Here is an 18,608-nt window from a genome sequence, read left to right as displayed (position 1 = left end):
TATCCTCTGCATGTGACAAATTAAAGTTTGATTTTATATAGTGTGTTTACCGTTGACGGTAAAGTGAAGAACAATATGACCAGCACCAAAGTCAGATTAGGATGTAGGCCACTTTTTTAGTTTTAATCTTTTGTTTACTACTGTACCTTACTCACTCTGTTTAGCACATGGCCTCACCTGAATCCTTAAAGAGATCGGTGGGGCTAAAGCTTAAGAGGGTGTGAATGATGCTGAATAGGTGTAGACAAAGAAGAGTTCTCCAGTGGGTGTACCAAAACATTCAAGAGACATTTTCTCTGAAGTGGAGTAACAAGTTCATCAACTTTTAAAGCATAATTACTTTCCCATTGTTACTCAACTGCAGTGTATGATATACCATTTTGTAGCGCCGAGTCTCTACTTTCATCCAATGTAAAAAATAATAATTTTAAAAACACTTTCAAATTTTGCACCATAAGGTGGTCAGTCACATTTATTAAACAGAAAAGACAGCTAGCACATAAATGTCTGTGGCAAAAATGCTGCTAAGCCGTATGTGGTACCGCAATTCCGCACCTGACAGAGATGGAGCATCAATTTTCTACAATCGTGTTCACTTGATACTGCCGGTTTTAGTATGGTCTGTTTTAAAATGTTTCTATTTGAGACCTAAAAAGGGTGTCAGTAGAAAGGTTAAGTTCTCATCAGTAAAATAATGTCTGTGTTTCAATGACCATATAACTGATTCTGTCGGACCAAACTTCAAATGCAAAAAGTTGAAACTGCTTCCATTTTTTTTTTCTCCAGATCATAAGAAAGGATCTTTAGTCTTTTGTTGTGAGTGACAGGGGTAAGGGGCTTAATGTCTGTCTGCGAGTGGGAAGTTTCACACAGCAGCCAAGGAGTCGAGAGCAAAAAAGAAATAAATAGCCTTATTAGGCAGGCACATCATTTAACGAGTACCATGAGGGCTTTGTCTGTAATTTGATTGTGGTCAGTCACAGCTTTTTAGTTTGAATCCCCTTATTAAGATGGATGCTCAGCCTGGCAATGCATCATACAGACCATGCATTTATTGCCTCTAGTGATCTAACTTGTCTGTTCGAGCTTATTAGACAAGTGTATAAGAGCTGTTCTACACTGAAAAACGGGAGAACCCCGTCTGTCTCCCTCACTGTCGCAAAAAGGAACCTGAAGCGTTTCTCTATCGACGCGTCACTCCTGACTGAGAGCGTGCCTGTGCTGACAGCAGTTTTACAGAAGAAACCTGAAGCGTGTTTCTATCGACGCGTCACTCCTGACTGAGAGGGTGCCTGTGCTGACAGCAGTTTTACAGAAGAAAACATCAATTGTTTCTTTGCTTTCCATTCAACAGCTTTTCACACTAGTTTTCATGCCTAAGGCTTGTTTGTTTTGTTCCCCACTAGGCATTGGGCTCAGTCTTTCAAACGGTTGTCAGACTAACTCAACGTTTCCCAAACACCACCACCTCTTCTTCCTCATCGGGACCCCCAAGGGTGTAGTGCTTGGGCAAAAACTGAAATATACACCCCTTGGGGTCTCGAGGACCTGAATTTGCGAAACACTGGACTAACTACTTTTGTTTAATTTTCTTCGGGCTTTGGGTTTTTAGGTGCCTCACCACCACTGTAGCCACATGTAAAGCGTTGGTCCTGTGTTTCATTAGCTGAAATAAAATATCCCAGAAATGTTCCAAACGCACAAAAAGCTTATTTCTCTCATTTTGTGCACCAATGTGTTTACATCCCTGTTATTGAGCATTTCTCCTTTGCCAAGATAATCCATCCACCTGACAGGTGTAGCATATCAAGAAGCTGATTAAATAGCATGTTCATTACCAGTGGTGTAAAGTACTTAAGTGAAAATATTTGAAAGTACTACTTAAGTAGTTTTTGGGGATATCTGTACTTCACTTTACTATTTATATTCTTGACTACTTTTACTTCACTACATTCCTAAAGAAAATAATGTACTTCTTACTCCATACATTTTCCCTGCCACTCAAAAGTACTTGTTACATTTTGAATGCTTAGCAGGACAGGAAAATTGTTAAATTCAAGCACTTATCAAGAGAACATCCCTGGTCATCCCTATTGCCTCCGATCTGGCTGTCTCACTAAACACATGCTTCGTTTTGTAAATTATGTCAGGTGTTGGAGTGTGCCCCTGGCTATCCTAAATAAAAAAAATAAAATTGTGCCATCTGGTTTGCTTAATATAGGCAATTTGAAATGATTTATACTTGTACTTTTGATACTTAAGTATATTTAAAACAAAATTCTTTTAGACTTTTACTCAAGTAGTATTTTACTGGTTTACTTCAACTTTTACTATTTACTGGGTGACTTTCTATTCTTTTACTCAAGTATGACATTTGGGTACTTTTTCCACCACTGTTCATTACACAGATGCACCTTGTGTTGGGGACAATAAAAGGTCACTCTCTAAAATCTACAGTTTTGTCAATCAACTCAATACCACCGATGTCAAAAGTTTTGAGGGAGGGTGCAATTGGCATGCTGACCGCAGGAATGTCCACCAGAGCTGTTGCCAGAGAATTGAAAATTAATTTCTCTACCATAAGCCACATCCAGCATTATTTTGGAGAATTTGGCAGTACGTCCAACCGGCCACACAAACGTAGACTACTTGTAACCATTCCAGCCCAGGACCTCCACATCTGGCTTTTTCACCAGCGGATTGTCCGAGACCAGCCGCCCGGACAACTGAAACTGAGGAGTATTTATGTCTCTAATAAAGCCCTTGTGTGGTGAAAAACTAATTTTGATTGGCTGGGCCTAGCTCCCCAGAAGGTGGGCCTGTCTCCCAAGTGGGTGGGTCTATGCCCATGGCTGCGCCCCTGCCCAGTTATGTGAAAGCCATAGATTAGGGCCTAATGAATTTATTTAAATGTACTTAAATTTATATTTTATATTTTTCTTTCATTATTGTTGTACCACCCATGTTTTTGCATACATTTGATAACACTGCAGGTTGCACCTTATTCATTATTTCCAATAGTCTTTCTCAACATGCTAACTGAAGCGCTTCTGCTTCTATTCTTGTCCACCTTTCCCTGTGGGACACTGAAACTGCTCTTATCTCTGTCATATTCAGAGAGCTGGCTTGGAGGCACCCAGGCCCATCTGTCAGTGGAACACTCTGTACGCACCATATGTAAAACACACACACACACACACACACACACACTGTATGCGGTATGAGGTGGACCACAAGGAGTGCACTCTAATCACTATTGTATGCAAGGCTCCAATGCACCACCACAGAGACTGTTTTATCACAAACCAGCTAAATGTTATTTATTGGAGCTGAATTATCTGACTGCTATTAATGAGGAGTCCTAGAAGAGGAAGGTTTTCTGCGTTTCTGCCTCTGCCTTGCTCTGTGGCGCTGGAGTAGATAGTATACAGCTACCATCAGAATAGACTTTTCGCAGAAGTTTAGGAGAATTCATGTAGTAGGTTAGGAGAATGAGGTTAAGGGTTTGAAAAGGGTGAGTTAGATCAAATGCTAAAATTCCCTCTGACATGCAACCTTTTGACTTAAGATGTATCCCATCTAGCCATGTCACTGTGGTTCCACTGTAACTCTGCAAGAGAGAGGCCCTCAAGGTGGCTCACAGTCAGCTGGCTGCATATGAGCCATGGCTGAAACAGCTGCTGCTCTCCTATTCTCACCCTCCTGGAGCAGGGCTGTACAGCCTGTGCCCTGCTCCACAGCTGCCTTCCTCCTCTCCTCTTCCTCCACACCCCTCCCTGTACAGCCCTGTGCCCTGCTCCACAGCTGCCTTCCTCCTCTCCTCTTCCTCCACACCCCTCCCTGTACAGCCCTGTGCCCTGCTCCACAGCTGCCTTCCTCCTCTCCTCTTCCTCCACACCCCTCCCTGTACAGCCCTGTGCCCTGCTCCACAGCTGCCTTCCTCCTCTCCTCTTCCTCCACACCCCTCCCTGTACAGCCCTGTGCCCTGCTCCACAGCTGCCTTCCTCCTCTCCTCTTCCTCCACACCCCTCCCTGTACAGCCCTGTGCCCTGCTCCACCGCTGCCTTCCTCCTCTCCTCTTCCTCCACACCCCTCCCTGTACAGCCCTGTGCCCTGCTCCACCGCTGCCTTCCTCCTCTCCTCTTCCTCCACACCCCTCCCTGTACAGCCCTGTGCCCTGCTCCACAGCTGTCTTCCTCCTCTCCTCTTCCTCCACACCCCTCCCTGTACAGCCCTGTGCCCTGCTCCACAGCTGTCTTCCTCCTCTCCTCTTCCTCCACACCCCTCCCTGTACAGCCCTGTGCCCTGCTCCACAGCTGTCTTCCTCTCCTCTTCCTCCACACCCCTCCCTGTACAGCCCTGTGCCCTGCTCCACAGCTGTCTTCCTCCTCTCCTCTTCCTCCACACCCCTCCCTGTACAGCCCTGTGCCCTGCTCCACAGCTGTCTTCCTCCTCTCCTCTTCCTCCACACCCCTCCCTGTACAGCCCTGTGCCCTGCTCCACAGCTGTCTTCCTCCTCTCCTCTTCCTCCACACCCCTCCCTGTACAGCCCTGTGCCCTGCTCCACAGCTGTCTTCCTCCTCTCCTCTTCCTCCACACCCCTCCCTGTACAGCCCTGTGCCCTGCTCCACAGCTGTCTTCCTCCTCTCCTCTTCCTCCACACCCCTCCCTGTACAGCCCTGTGCCCTGCTCCACAGCTGTCTTCCTCCTCTCCTCTTCCTCCACACCCCTCCCTGTACAGCCCTGTGCCCTGCTCCACAGCTGTCTTCCTCCTCTCCTCTTCCTCCACACCCCTCCCTGTACAGCCCTGTGCCCTGCTCCACAGCTGTCTTCCTCCTCTCCTCTTCCTCCACACCCCTCCCTGTACAGCCCTGTGCCCTGCTCCACAGCTGTCTTCCTCCTCTCCTCTTCCTCCACACCCCTCCCTGTACAGCCCTGTGCCCTGCTCCACGGCTGTCTTCCTGGTTTTTCCTCTCAGAGAATACTCCAAGGTTGCTGCAACATACCAGTGAATTCACTTGGTAGTTTACTGAAAACACACAGGGAGGGATGCTATTAGGAAATCAGACAGGCACAGGCCCAGGTAGAGCGTTTCTCAAAAATACACTTACTCACTACTCACACATTGGTTCCGTCCTGTAATTGCACCCTACTGCCTAATATAGTGCACCACTTTTGACCAGGGCCCATGGGGTCTCTGGTTAAAAGTGATGCGTGATGTAGAGGATAGGGTGCCATTTGGGACACAGACAGTGTCATCTGCTGGGGTCACGTGTTCATCAGCAGAGCACCGTGCCAGTTGATGCCTTAGGAAACTCAGAAAATCTGTGCATTCTGGATCACCAAGTCCCTCGTGTGGTGTTCACTGTTTATGACGGCCGTATATCAGCTCAACGATGGCCCCTCGAGGTATACCGAGGACCCCTGTCCCCGGCGGTCAGCATGCTTTGCCCTGTACTATTAAGTCAGCCGGGTACTAATGCAGTCTTATATAATGAGTTGTTGTGCTTTGCAGAGCTGCTATTTTACAACACTGATGCAAGAACTGAAGAATGACAGATCAGAGTCACCATCTGAATAGTTTAGAGTGCTTTCTTTGGTACCCTTTTGGAGGAGTGCACACGGTACACTGGGCCTTAGTAAAAATACACGCTGTGTGATTTCTCCCGTCTGTCCTCTGTATCTCTCTCACGGTCGGTCTCTCATGCTCTGTCAAATTCACATTCTAAATAAGTTAGTAGGCAGACCTCACTCTGTTCAGCCTTTCTGCAATAGTGTTGCAGAAATAAGTAAAAGAAAAAAAGGGGGTTTTCTTCATTTTCACTATTTTCCACTTTGTAGAATAATATTGAAGACATCAAAACCATGAATTAACACATATGGAATCATGTAGTAACCAAAAAAAGTGTTAAAACAAATCAAAATATATTTTATATTTGAGATTCTTCAAATAGCCACCCTTTGCCTTGACAACTTTGCATACTCTTGGCATTGTCTCAACCAGCTTCACCTGGAATGCTTTTCCAACAGTCTTGAAGGAGTTCCCACATATGCTGAGCACTTGTTAGCTGCTTTTCCTTAACTCTGCGGTCCGACTCATCCCAAACCATCTCAGTTTAATTGAGGTCGGGGGATTCTGGAGGCCAGGTCATCTGATGCAGCACTCCATCACTCTCATTCTTGGTAAAATAGCCCTTACACAGCCTGGAGGTGTGTTGGGTCATTGTCCTGTTGAAAAACAAATGATAGTCCCACTAAGCCCAAACCAGATGGGATGGCGGATCACTGCAGAATGCTGTGGTAGCCATGCTGGGTAAGTGTGCCTTGAATTCTAAATAAGTCAGACACTATCACCAGCAAAGTACCATAACACCTTCTCCTCCATGCTTTAAAGTGGGAAATATACATGCCGAGATCTGTTCACCCACACCGCGTCTCAAAGGCAGCGGTTGGAACCAAAAATCTCCAATTTACATCGGTCTAATGTCCATTGCTTGTGTTTCTTGGCCCGAGCAAGTCTCATCTTCTTATTGGTGTCCTTTAGTAGTGGTTTCTTTGCAGAAATTTGACCATAAGGGCCTGATTCACACACTCTCCTCTGAACAGTTGATGTTGAGATGTGTCTGTTACTTGAACTCTGTGAAGCATTTATTTGGGCTGCCATTTCTGAGGCTGGTAACTCTAATGAACTTATCTTCTGCAGCGGAGGTAACTCTGGGTCTTCCATTCCTGTGGCGGTCCTCATGAGAGCCAGTTTCATCATAGTGCTTGATGGTTTTGCGACCTCACTTGAAAAAAACGTTCAAAGTTCTTGAAATGTTCCTGATTGACTGACCTCCATGTCTTAAAGTAATGATGGACTGTCGTTTCTCTGCTTATTTGAGGTGTTCTTGCCATAATACGGACTTTTACCAAATAGGGCTATCTTCTGTATACCCCCCTACCTTGTCACAACACAACTGAATGGCTCAAATGCATTAAGAAGGAAATAAATTCCACAAATTAACTTTTAAGAAGGGACACATGTTAATTGAAATGCATTCCAGGTGACTACCTCGTGAAGCTGGTTGAGAAAATGCCAAGCGTGTGCAAAGTTGTCATCCAGGCAAAGGGTGGCTATTTGAAATCTTAAATATATTTTGATTTGTTTAACACTTTTTTGGTTACTACATGATACTACATGATTCCACCTGTTATTTCATAGTTTTTATGTCTTCACTATTGTTCTACAATGTAGAAAATAGTAAAAAATAAAAACCCTTAAATGACCAGGTGTTCTAAAACTTTTGACCGGTAGTGTATTTGTCACATACACCGGATAGGTGCAGTGTAATGTGTTGTTTTACTGCGTCAGCCATATTAGTATGGCGCCCCTGGAGCAAATTAGGGTTAAGTGCCTTGCTCAAGGACACATCGACCAAATCTTCACCTTGTTTACTCGTATTCAAACCAGCGACCTTTCAGTTACTGGCCCGATGCTCTAACCGTTAGGCTACCTGCCGCCCTGTACATGTATTAGGGTACTGTACACTGCGGACAAGCTACTAAACCTCTCTTCCTGCCATCCCCAAATCTAGTTGAGGCAATGTCCCAATGTCTGAGTCCACTCAAATCTAATATCCCTCTCTCTGGATGTAACAGTTCTCTCTGCCTTTTTTCCTTCTCTCCACAAGACGTGCCTTAAGGCTCACTCTCTCTCACTCACCCAGCCACAGTGTGCAGAGAGACTGAAACATTTAGAGGCACTAAAGGAGCTGACCGACAGTGCGGATGGGGTGGCCCATTCATTTTCAATTTAACTTAGGCGGGGGGTGTAATTCTATCCAAGTGGAGTGCTCTGCTGTGCCTGTGGAAGCCGCTCAGACTAGGTGGAGAAAATAGGATTCTACTCTATTTTTGAAGTGGTGCCGTCGTTGTTGACCAATCACAGTACAAAACGGCCTGCATGGTGATCCATCAGCATGTACTGTATGTCCAACAGTAGAATCAGCTTACTTGCCCACTCCAGCTAGCTAGCTATCAGTTTAGAATCCTTTTTAACAATACAAATCTTTGTTTTCTAATACATTTGTTTATTCATAATTTCTGTTGCATGTAAATATGTTTTTATGCAATGTTGGTTTATTTTGATGCAGTTCTCACCGCCAGCTGTCGCATTGACTGTGAGCTGTCGCATTGACTGTGAGCTGTCGCATCGACTGTGAGCTGTCGCATCGACTGTGAGCTGTCGCATCGACTGTGAGCTGTCGCATCGACTGTGAGCTGTCGCATCGACTGTGAGCTGTCGCATCGACTGTGAGCTGTCGCATCGACTGTGAGCTGTCGCATCGACTGTGAGCTGTCGCATCGACTGTGAGCTGTCGCCTTTTTTGTGTGTGTGTGTGTGTGAAGGCACTAGCCGTGTTGACTAGAGGGACAAGTGGTGTACTGTGCAGGGTTTTCTGCGATATTCCACCGACTATCTGAAAAGCGCTTAGAGGTTATGAAGCATAAATATAACATTGATTTTGCATTAGTACACACAAAATGTCCCAATGCAAAGTTACACCTCACTTCTCTATTTTACGAGTTATTTCATAAAACCGATCAGAATTCCGAAGAAAGTTTAAATCATGTCGGAAAACGTTTTCCGAGGGGTGACGTAAAATGCAGGGCCCGGCAAGCAATCCTAATGTGAACTCCAACAAAACTTCAATTTTCAGCCAACTTACAAGCAAATATGTTATGAATGTATTGTTACAAGTCAAGTTGAAAGGTTTTCTCCACAATTTCGTAGTATTCAATTGGTAGTTAGTCTTGTCCATTCACTGCTACTCCCATACAGACTCAGGAGAGGCCAAGTTCGAGAGCCATGCGTCCCCCAAACACGACTCAACCAAGCCGCACTGCTTCTTGACACAATGCCTGCTTAACCCGGAAGCCAACCACACCAATGTGTCAGAGGAAATACCGTACAACTGGCGACTGTGTCAGAGTGCATGCGCCCGGCCCGCCACAGGAGTTGCTAGAGCATACATTCCAGATGTCTGTCAGCTAGCATGCTAGCACTAAGCGAAGGTGGACATTTTACAAAACTCCTGTAGACTACTTCAGAGAGCATGCTGAAAAGTTTACGAAACAAAAAGAACCGACGAGGTTCTACAAAATTAGAGCAAGCAGGTATGATTTTATTTCGTTTCGAGCCCACGGGAAGAAGGCACCAGAGCCTGCTGTGCTACAGGGTTCCCACCAGATAACTCAGCCACAAAGTCCGTGAAGAGCATGGCCCCACGTGCCCCATTGTTTACATCACACTTCCTGTGGTTGGTGGATTGTAGCTCACCACCGCCAACACTTGGTCTGGAATGTAATTACATGGTAGCATGGCTTGTGGCTAACGTTAGCCAACTTGAGCTAGCTACCGAGCAAGCATACGAACTCGGTAGCACAGAGTACACAGAGTACATCCTCCATATGATAAGAGTGCATTGTGGGTAGTTAAGAAGATATCTGAAATAAGTTAATACATTTGTTGTAACCCAAAAACATAACTGTTTGTACTTATAGGTAACCAGATTGTGACTACTGCTAAGTCTTTGACCACACTGCTTTTACATTGGTGAGTAAAAACTCATGCTTCCTAGTTCCTTCCCTTTTAAAATTCCTCTCTCACTCACCCAGTCACAGTGTACATTTCGAGGAGATAAGTCCCTCTCTCTCACTCAACCACCTGTTCTTCTGACTCTGTGTGATTCTTAAAGGGATACTGTGATATTCTGGTAAATAATCAATGTTTCTACTTCCCCAGAGTCAGATGAGCTGGGGAAATCCTCAAAGCGTCTGAGTAGAAAATTGGTCATAAGTGATGAGATTAGTCATTTTACTCCTACTCTTATAGGTACAAATATAAGCTATGCATGAAGACTCTTTAGGTCCACCTAGTCGACAGACATTTAGGAGACCTCATGAGTTGTCCTAACCATGTAACTGTTACCAGCAGGGGTCTTGATGAGAGAAAAGTCAGTGGTTTCTGCGCCATAACTCCTAAGCAATTGTCTGTCTATCGAAAGAATGCTTTGATATTTCTATATGATCAGCCCATAAACAATCTAGACTGGCCTACATCCATCAGTAACTCTTGTGCTTTTCTCAATGATTTCACATGAGGTCTAATTCACATAATATGCCTAAATACTTATAAATCAAATTTTATTGGTCACATACACATGATTAGCCGATGTTATTGCTTGTTCTTCTAGCTCCAACAGTGCAGTAATATCTAACAAATTACACAACATATACCCAGTATACACAAATCTAAGTAGGAATGAATTAAGACAGTTGTATTTATTTATTTTTATTTAACCTTTATTTAACTAGGCAAGTCTGTTAAGAACAAATTCTTATTTACAATGACGGCCTATATACATATGGACGAGCGATGTCAGAGCGCAACGGGCTAAGATACAGTAGAATAGTATAGAAAACAGTATATACATATGAGATGAGAAATGCAAGATACGTAAACATTAAGTGACTGATACCGTAGAATAGTACAGAATACAGTATATACATATGAGATGAGTAATGCCAGATATGTAAACATTATTAAAGTGACTAGTGTTCCATTCCTTAAATGGCCAGTGATTTCTAGTCTATGCCTGTAGGCAGCAGCCTCTAATGTGCTAGTGATGGCTGTTTAACAGTCTGATGGCCTTGAGATAGAAGCTGTTTTTCAGTCTCTCGGTCCCAGCTTTGATGCACCTGTACTGACCTCGCCTTCTGGATGATAGCGGGGTGAGCAGGCGGGTGGTTGTTGTCCTTCATTTTCTTTTTGGCCTTCCTGTGACATCGGGCGCTGTAGGTGTCCTGGAGGGCAGGTAGTTTGCCCACTAATGCGTTGGGCAGACCGCACCACCCTCTGGAGAGCCTTGCGGTTGAGGGCAGTGCAGTTCCTGTACCAGGCAGTGATACAGCCTGACAGAATGCTTTCAGTTGTGCATCTGTAAAAGTTTGAGGGTTTTAGGTGACAAGACAAATTTCTTTAGCCTCCTGAGGTTGAAGAGGCTCTGTTGCTCTTTCTTCACCACACTGTCTGTGTGGGTGGTCCGTTTCAGTTTGTCAGTGATGTGTACGCCCAGGAACTTAAAACATTCCACCTTCTCCACTGCGGTCCCGTCGATGTAGATAGGGGGGGTGCACCCTCTGCTGTTTCCTGAAGTCCACGATCATCTCCTTTGTTTTGTTGATGTTGAGTGAGAGGTTGTTTGTCCCAGAGCCCTCACCACCTCCCTGTAGGCTGTCTCGTCATCATTGGTAATCAAGCCCACTACTGTTGTCGTCTGCAGACTTCATGATTGAGTTGGAGGCGTGCTAGGTCATGCCAGGCGTGGGTGAACAGGGAGTACAGGAGGAGGCTGAGCAGGCACCCTTGTGTGGTGCGGATCAGTGGAATGGTGGTGATGTTTCCTAACTTCACCTCCTGGGGGATTCCTGTCAGGAAGTCCAGGACCCAGTTGCACAGGGTGGGGTTCAGACCCAGGGCCTAGGGCTTAATGATAAGCTTGGATAGTACTATGGTGTTGTAGTCAATGAACAGCATTCTTACATAGGTATTCCTCTTGTCCAGATGGGATAGGGCAGAGTGATGGCGATTGCATCGTCTGTGGATTTATTGGGGCAGTAAGCAAATTGAGGTGGGTCTAGGGTGTCAGGTAACTTAGAGGTGATATGATCTTTAACTAGCTTCTCAAAGCACTTCATGATGACAGAGGTGAGTGCTATGGGGCGATAGTCATTAAGTTCAGTTACCTTTGCCTTCTTGGGTACAGGAACAATGGTGGCCATCTTGAAGCATGTGGGGACAGCAGATTGGGATGGGGAGAGATTGACTATGCCCGTGAACACACCAGCCAGCTGGTGTGCGCATGCTCTGAGGACGCGGCTAGGGATGCCGTCTGGGCCGGCAGCCTTGCGAGGGTTAACATGTATAAATGTTTTTCTCACGTCGTCCACGGAGAAGGAGAGCCCACCGTCCTTGGTAGCGGGCCACGTCAGTTGCACTGGGTTATCCTCAAAGCGTGCGAAGAATGTCTTTTAGCCTGTTCAGAACCACTAGGCTAAAAAGTAATCACATTTTTATTTTTATTATTTCATTAACCTACATTCTATGTAAAGTTATCCCTTTCCTAGTGCAATATCACGTAAAAAAAATATGCCCATCAGTTGGTCAATTAAACCCGGACGATGCTGGGCCAATTGTGCACCGCCTCATGGGTCACCCGGGCATGGCCGGCTGTGACACAGCCCGGGATCAAATCCGGGCCTAGACCTCTGCGCCACTTGTGTGGCCCTAAGAAATACATTTTAATCCCAGTTTGTAACAGAACAAAATCTGGAAAAAGTCTATGGGTGTATTTCCTTTGGGCTACTTCAAACTGTCGTGGTTACCAGCTGAGAAACTTTTGAGGTTGATTTTACTCTTGCCTCAGAGTTTGCTAAATAGCGTTTGCGCAATGACGAAGTGAACAGGTATGGTAGCGTATGTTTTGGTTAAGTAGAAAAACGACTTAATTGCCAGAATATTGCAGTATCCCTTTAAACTTTGTCTGGAGGGTTAGTCAGTGACGCTTGTCCTGCTAGTCTAGACCTGTCTGGTTTTCACCATAAAGATATAAGCCTTCCAGGCTCACTAGGCCTAGATTCACCCTTTTCATCATTCTAGGCTCAATGACCACTTTTCACACCCTTTTATCATCCTAACGTCATCACGTTGCCTTGTCACTGTCCCCTGACACACACATCATTTGACAAAGTTAGCCAAGATAGCTCACAAGTTCATAGCAGCGTTTTTTATACGGCCGAAATGAAATTAATTTGGAAAATCGCCAATGTATAGACTGCGCCGTTCCCCAGCTCTGAGCACCGATGTGCTTACTAACCCATCGACTGGCTACTCAGCAGTTGAGTGAAAATATCCTTTATCTGGGTCATCAAACAGACTCTGCTTCTGCCTCTCCCTCCCGCCGTGGCCTCTTGATTTGAAAATGTTGCTGAATTCTGGCCCCCTGAAATAGAGCTAGCCCAAGCTCTCACACATTATCGGCCGGCAGCTTTACATATTCCTGTTGATGTAGCCGCTTGAAGGGGAAGGCAAGGACACCACATCTTAATACATGCCGCTGTAATGCAATGTGTTCTGGGCTGCCTCTGTCTATTCCTCCTTGCACTGGTCTTTCTCCCAGAGTGCAAGTGCAAGCGGACACCACCTCAGCACTGTCATCTATTAGCTTTACATAAAACTGCCTCGCAACACGAGCCTATCCCGATGATTAGATTATCATTGATTCTCTCATAAACTGTGTTTGGCTTGATCAATACTGTCTGTGTGCGTTTGTGTGTGTTCCACCTCCATACCCTACAGATGAAATTGAACTCGGTAGTAGAGACTGTACTCTGAGGATTAGCCAAGTCCTGCCGTTGTAGATGAGACTCGGTGTGTGTGTTTCTCCCCAGGGCTAACGTCAACACTAAATCTGTGTGTTCACAGCCCGATTAGAGGTGGCGTTGGTTTGGACCCGAGAGGCTGCAGCATCTGTCTCCCATTTACTCTGGAGATCTGCATCACAGGCCTGATGCCCCTCAGTGATTCATCTGAGGCTCCTGATAGGCCCTCTTAACACCGTTGATCTACGTGCATGTGGGTGGAGTCGTTTTTTGGGGGGGGAGGGGCGCGGACTCTTTTTGCTGCGTTCCAGCCAGAGAGGAAGTCCACCTTGTGCAGTGTATATCCACTAGGGGGAGGCAGAGTAGTTTACCAAGGAAGAGGGGCCTTGTGTAGTGTATATCCACTAGGGGGAGCCAGAGTAGTTTACCAAGGAAGAGGGGCCTTGTGTAGTGTATATCCACTAGGGGGAGCCAGAGTAGTTTACCAAACAAGAGGGGCCTTGTGTAGTGTATATCCACTAGGGGGAGCCAGAGTAGTTTACCAAGGAAGAGGAGCCTTGTGTAGTGTATATCCACTAGGGGGAGCCAGAGTAGCTTACCAAGGAAGAGGGGCCTTGTGTAGTGTATATCCACTAGGGGGAGCCAGAGTAGTTTATCAAGGAAGACGGGCCTTGTCTAGTGTATATCCACTAGGGGGAGCCAGAGTAGTTTACCAAGGAAGAGGGGCCTTGTGTAGTGTATATCCACTAGGGGGAGCCAGAGTAGTTTACCAAGGAAGAGGAGCCTTGTGTACATTTTACATTTTACATTTTAGTCATTTAGCAGACGCTCTTATCCAGAGCGACTTACAAATTGGTGCATTCACCTATAATATCCAGTGGAACAACCACTTTACAATAGTGCATCTAAATCTTTTAAGGGGGGGGGTTAGAAGGATTACCTTATCCTAACCCAGGTATTCCTTGAAGAGGTGGGGTTTCAGGTGTCTCCGGAAGGTGGTGATTGACTCCGCTGTCCTGGCGTCGTGAGGGAGCTTGTTCCACCATTGGGGTGCCAGAGCAGCGAACAGTTTTGACTGGGCTGAGCGGGAACTGTGCTTCCTCAGAGGTAGGGAGGCGAGCAGGCCAGAGGTGGATGAACGGAGTGCCCTTGTTTGGGTGTAGGGCCTGATCAGAGCCTGAAGGTACGGAGGTGCCGTTCCCCTAACAGCTCCGTAGGCAAGCACCATGGTCTTGTAGCGGATGCGAGCTTCGACTGGAAGCCAGTGGAGAGAGCGGAGGAGCGGGGTGACGTGAGAGAACTTGGGAAGGTTGAACACCAGACGGGCTGCGGCGTTCTGGATGAGTTGTAGGGGTTTAATGGCACAGGCAGGGAGCCCAGCCAACAGCGAGTTGCAGTAATCCAGACGGGAGATGACAAGTGCCTGGATTAGGACCTGCGCCGCTTCCTGTGTGAGGCAGGGTCGTACTCTGCGAATGTTGTAGAGCATGAACCTACAGGATCGGGTCACCGCCTTGATGTTGGTGGAGAACGACAGGGTGTTGTCCAGGATCACGCCAAGGCTCTTAGCACTCTGGGAGGAGGACACAATGGAGTTGTCAACCGTGATGGCGAGATCATGGAACGGGCAGTCCTTCCCCGGGAGGAAGAGCAGCTCCGTCTTGCCGAGGTTCAGCTTGAGGTGGTGATCCGTCATCCACACTGATATGTCTGCCAGACATGCAGAGATGCGATTCGCCACCTGGTTGTCAGAAGGGGGAAAGGAGAAGATTAATTGTGTGTCATCTGCATAGCAATGATATGAGAGACCATGTGAGGATATGACAGAGCCAAGTGACTTGGTGTATAGCGAGAATAGGAGTGGGCCAAGAACAGAGCCCTGGGGGACACCAGTGGTGAGAGCACGTGGTGCGGAGACAGATTCTCGCCACGCCACCTGGTAGGAGCGACCTGTCAGGTAGGACGCAATCCAAGCGTGCGCGGTGCCAGAGATGCCCAGCTCGGAGAGGGTGGAGAGGAGGATCTGATGGTTCACGGTATCAAAGGCAGCAGATAGGTCTAGAAGGATGAGAGCAGAGGAGAGAGAGTTAGCTTTAGCAGTGCGGAGAGCCTCCGTGACACAGAGAAGAGCAGTCTCAGTTGAATGCCCAGTCTTGAAACCTGACTGATTAGGATCAAGAAGGTCATTCTGAGAGAGATAGCAAGAGAGCTGGCCAAGCACGGCGCGTTCAAGAGTTTTGGAGAGAAAGGAAAGAAGGGATACTGGCCTGTAGTTGTTGACATCGGAGGGGTCGAGTGTAGGTTTTTTCAGAAGGGGTGCAACTCTCGCTCTCTTGAAGACGGAAGGGACGTAGCCAGCGGTCAAGGATGCGTTGATGAGCGAGGTGAGGTAGGGGAGAAGGTCTCCGGAAATGGTCTGGAGAAGAGAGGAGGGGATAGGGTCAAGTGGGCAGGTTGTTGGGCGGCCGGCCGTCACAAGACGCGAGATTTCATCTGGAGAGAGAGGGGAGAAAGAGGTCAAAGCACAGGGTAGGGCAGTGTGATCTGGACCAGCAGTGTCGTTTGACTTTGCAAACGAGGATCGGATGTCGTCAACCTTCTTTTCAAAATGGTTGACGAAGTCATCCGCAGAGAGGGAGGAGGGGGGGGGGGGAGGGGGAGGAGGATTCAGGAGGGAGGAGAAGGTAGCAAAGAGCTTCCTAGGGTTAGAGGCAGATGCTTGGAGTTTAGAGTGGTAGAAAGTGGCTTTAGCAGCGGAGACAGAAGAGGAAAATGTAGAGAGGAGGGAGTGAAAGGATGCCAGGTCCGCAGGGAGGCGAGTAGTGTATATCCACTAGGGGGAGCCAGAGTAGCTTACCAAGGAAGAGGGGCCTTGTGTAGTGTATATCCACTAGGGGGAGCCAGAGTAGTTTACCAAGGAAGAGGGGCCTTGTGTAGTGTATATCCACTAGGGGGAGCCAGAGTAGTTTACCAAGGAAGAGGGGCCTTGTGTAGTGTATATCCACTAGGGGGAGCCAGAGTAGCTTACCAACGAAGAGGGGCCTTGTGTAGTGTATATCCACTAGGGGGAGCCAGAGTAGTTTACCAAGGAAGAGGGGCCTTGTGTAGTGTATATCCACTAGGGGGAGCCAGAGTAGCTTACCAAACAAGAAGAGCCTTGTGTAGTGTATATCCACTACGGATGAAACGGTACACAATATGTTGTCAAACCGTTCCGTACGCCCCCTACTGTTCAATACGCGCACGTGAATCGCGAAATTACGATATGCCTCATTTTCCAATATTTTCCGAAAAATGCTTATTGCACTGCAGACTACACGCACATTGTACATTTAGATCCACAGAACCAGACGTGCAGCTTGTGAACAGGCAAGGCAGGCAACTGCTTGGGACCCCAGGCCGTTAGGGGGCTCCTGAGGGCTGACAAACTTTACTCCACAGCAATGTCTCCAAATGTGGCAACCGCAGTGACCGCAACCCCCTCCACCTTACACAACCAATGGACGATCTCAGTAGGAAACCTCCCTAAATGAGCCCCATGAAGAGGGGGGGGAACTAAAAACAAATATTCTCTCAGCTCCAATGTGACAATGGCGAGTGCTAGCGAGACAGAGTGAAGCAAATTTGAAGAGGTACCGCAGTCTTTCAAATCCGCTGTGTGGAAACATTTTGGATTCAGCGTTCAATACAATGACGAGGGTAAGAAGACTGTAAACAAAGTACAGTTTGCACGCATTTCTTTGCCAGTGTCGGCTACTCGAGTGGAAACACTTCTAACATGTCATTTACGTCGCCATCACCCTTGCAGCTGGAGCCAAGGAAAGTCCACTCGTTAGCGAAAACACAACAATCTCTCGCTGATGCCTTCCAACAACAATTTGGAAAAACATAAAGAAATAACGAAAGCAATGGGAGTGTTCAAAGCCAAGTATTTGCAGCCCTATTCGGTGGTTACTGACTCGGGATTTCGTCACCTGATGAAACAAATTGAACTGGGTTACAATGTCCCCTCCCGCACGCATTTCAGCAGCAAAGTAATTCCCAAACTCTATGAAACATCACAGAGAGGCATTGAAAAGGAATTGACACAGACACCCTATCTAACTCTCTCCACTGGTAGCTGGACCGCCAGAGCAACTCAAAGCTACCTCACTGTGACGGTTCACTATGTACTGGTCTGGGAGATGAAGAGCTATGTGTTGCAATCTCATCACCTGTATGAGAGTGATACAAGCGCACACTTACCCCTATAATGAATGAATGCTGTGACTGAGTGGAAGCTAGAGAGACCAAATATCACTATCCCAGCCACTACAGATAACGCACAAAACATTGAACGCCATCCATGAAGCTGATGGGTTTGGGCCCCACATTAGATGTTTTGCACACATCCTGAACCTCACAGGCAAGAGGGCAGTCTCAAGGCAGTGTCTCGCCTCCTGAGGAAGGTCAGAAAAGTGGTGACTTTTTTTCACAAAAGCACCACCGCTCACCAAGTTGTGACAGTCAAGCAAGAGATGCTAAATATAGTTGAAGTCGGAAGTTTACATACACTTAGGTTGGAGTCATTAAAACTAGTTTTTCAACCATTCCGCAAATTTCTTGTTAACAAACTATAGTTTTGGCAAGTCCATTAGGACATCTACTTTATGCATGACATTAGTAATTTTTCCAACAATTGTTTACAGACAGATTATTTCACTTATAATTCACTGTATCACAATTCCAGTGGGTCAGAAGTTTACATACACTAAGTTGACTGTGCCTTTAAACAGCTTGGAAAATTCCAGAAAATGATGTCATGGCTTTAGAAGCTTCTGATAGGCCAATTGACATAATTTCAGTCAATTGGAGGTGTACCTGTGGATGTATTTCAAGGCCTACCTTCAAACTCAGTGCCTCTTTGCTTGACATCATGGGAAAATCAAAAGAAATCAGCCAAGACCTCAGAAAAAGAATTGTGGACCTCCAAGTCTGGTTCATGCTTAGGAGCAATTTCCAAACGTCTGAAGGTACCACGTTCATTTGTACAAACAATAGTACGAAAGTATAAACACCATGCGACCATGTAGCCATCATACCGCTCAGGAAGGAGACGCGTTCTGTCTCCTAGAGATGAACTTACTTTGGTGCGTAAAGTGCAAATCAATCCCAGAACAACAGCAAAGGACCTTGTGAATATG

The 18,608-nt window shown here is 46.5% G+C and overlaps 2 protein-coding genes across 5 annotated transcripts in view; one reads left to right on the top strand and one right to left on the bottom strand.

The window, feature by feature from the left end:
• The window catches only part of LOC106608199 (exostosin-like 3), a 57,744-nt gene that overhangs the window by 12,481 nt on the left and 26,655 nt on the right, over positions 1-18,608 (top strand). The window contains exons 2-3 of one of the 4 annotated variants that reach the window (XM_014205997.3): positions 8,136-8,352; positions 9,547-9,598. The exons of 1 other annotated variant lie outside the window; for it this stretch is intronic. The gene's annotated coding sequence lies outside the window, so the exon portion shown is untranslated. The remainder of the gene's footprint in view (positions 1-8,135; positions 8,353-9,546; positions 9,599-18,608) is intronic. 2 more of the 4 variants (XM_014205999.3, XM_014205998.3) reach the window with 2 other exon arrangements.
• The window catches only part of LOC106608197 (ribosomal oxygenase 1), a 44,935-nt gene that overhangs the window by 24,571 nt on the left and 1,756 nt on the right, over positions 1-18,608 (bottom strand). The gene's annotated exons all lie outside the window — the stretch shown is intronic.

This window comes from Salmo salar, chromosome 06 (assembly GCF_965601325.2).
Source record: "Salmo salar chromosome 06, fSalSal1, whole genome shotgun sequence".
Lineage (NCBI taxonomy): Eukaryota > Metazoa > Chordata > Actinopteri > Salmoniformes > Salmonidae > Salmo > Salmo salar.
Note: the sequence above shows the minus strand (reverse complement) of the source record. Positions and strands in the feature narration are given on the sequence as shown.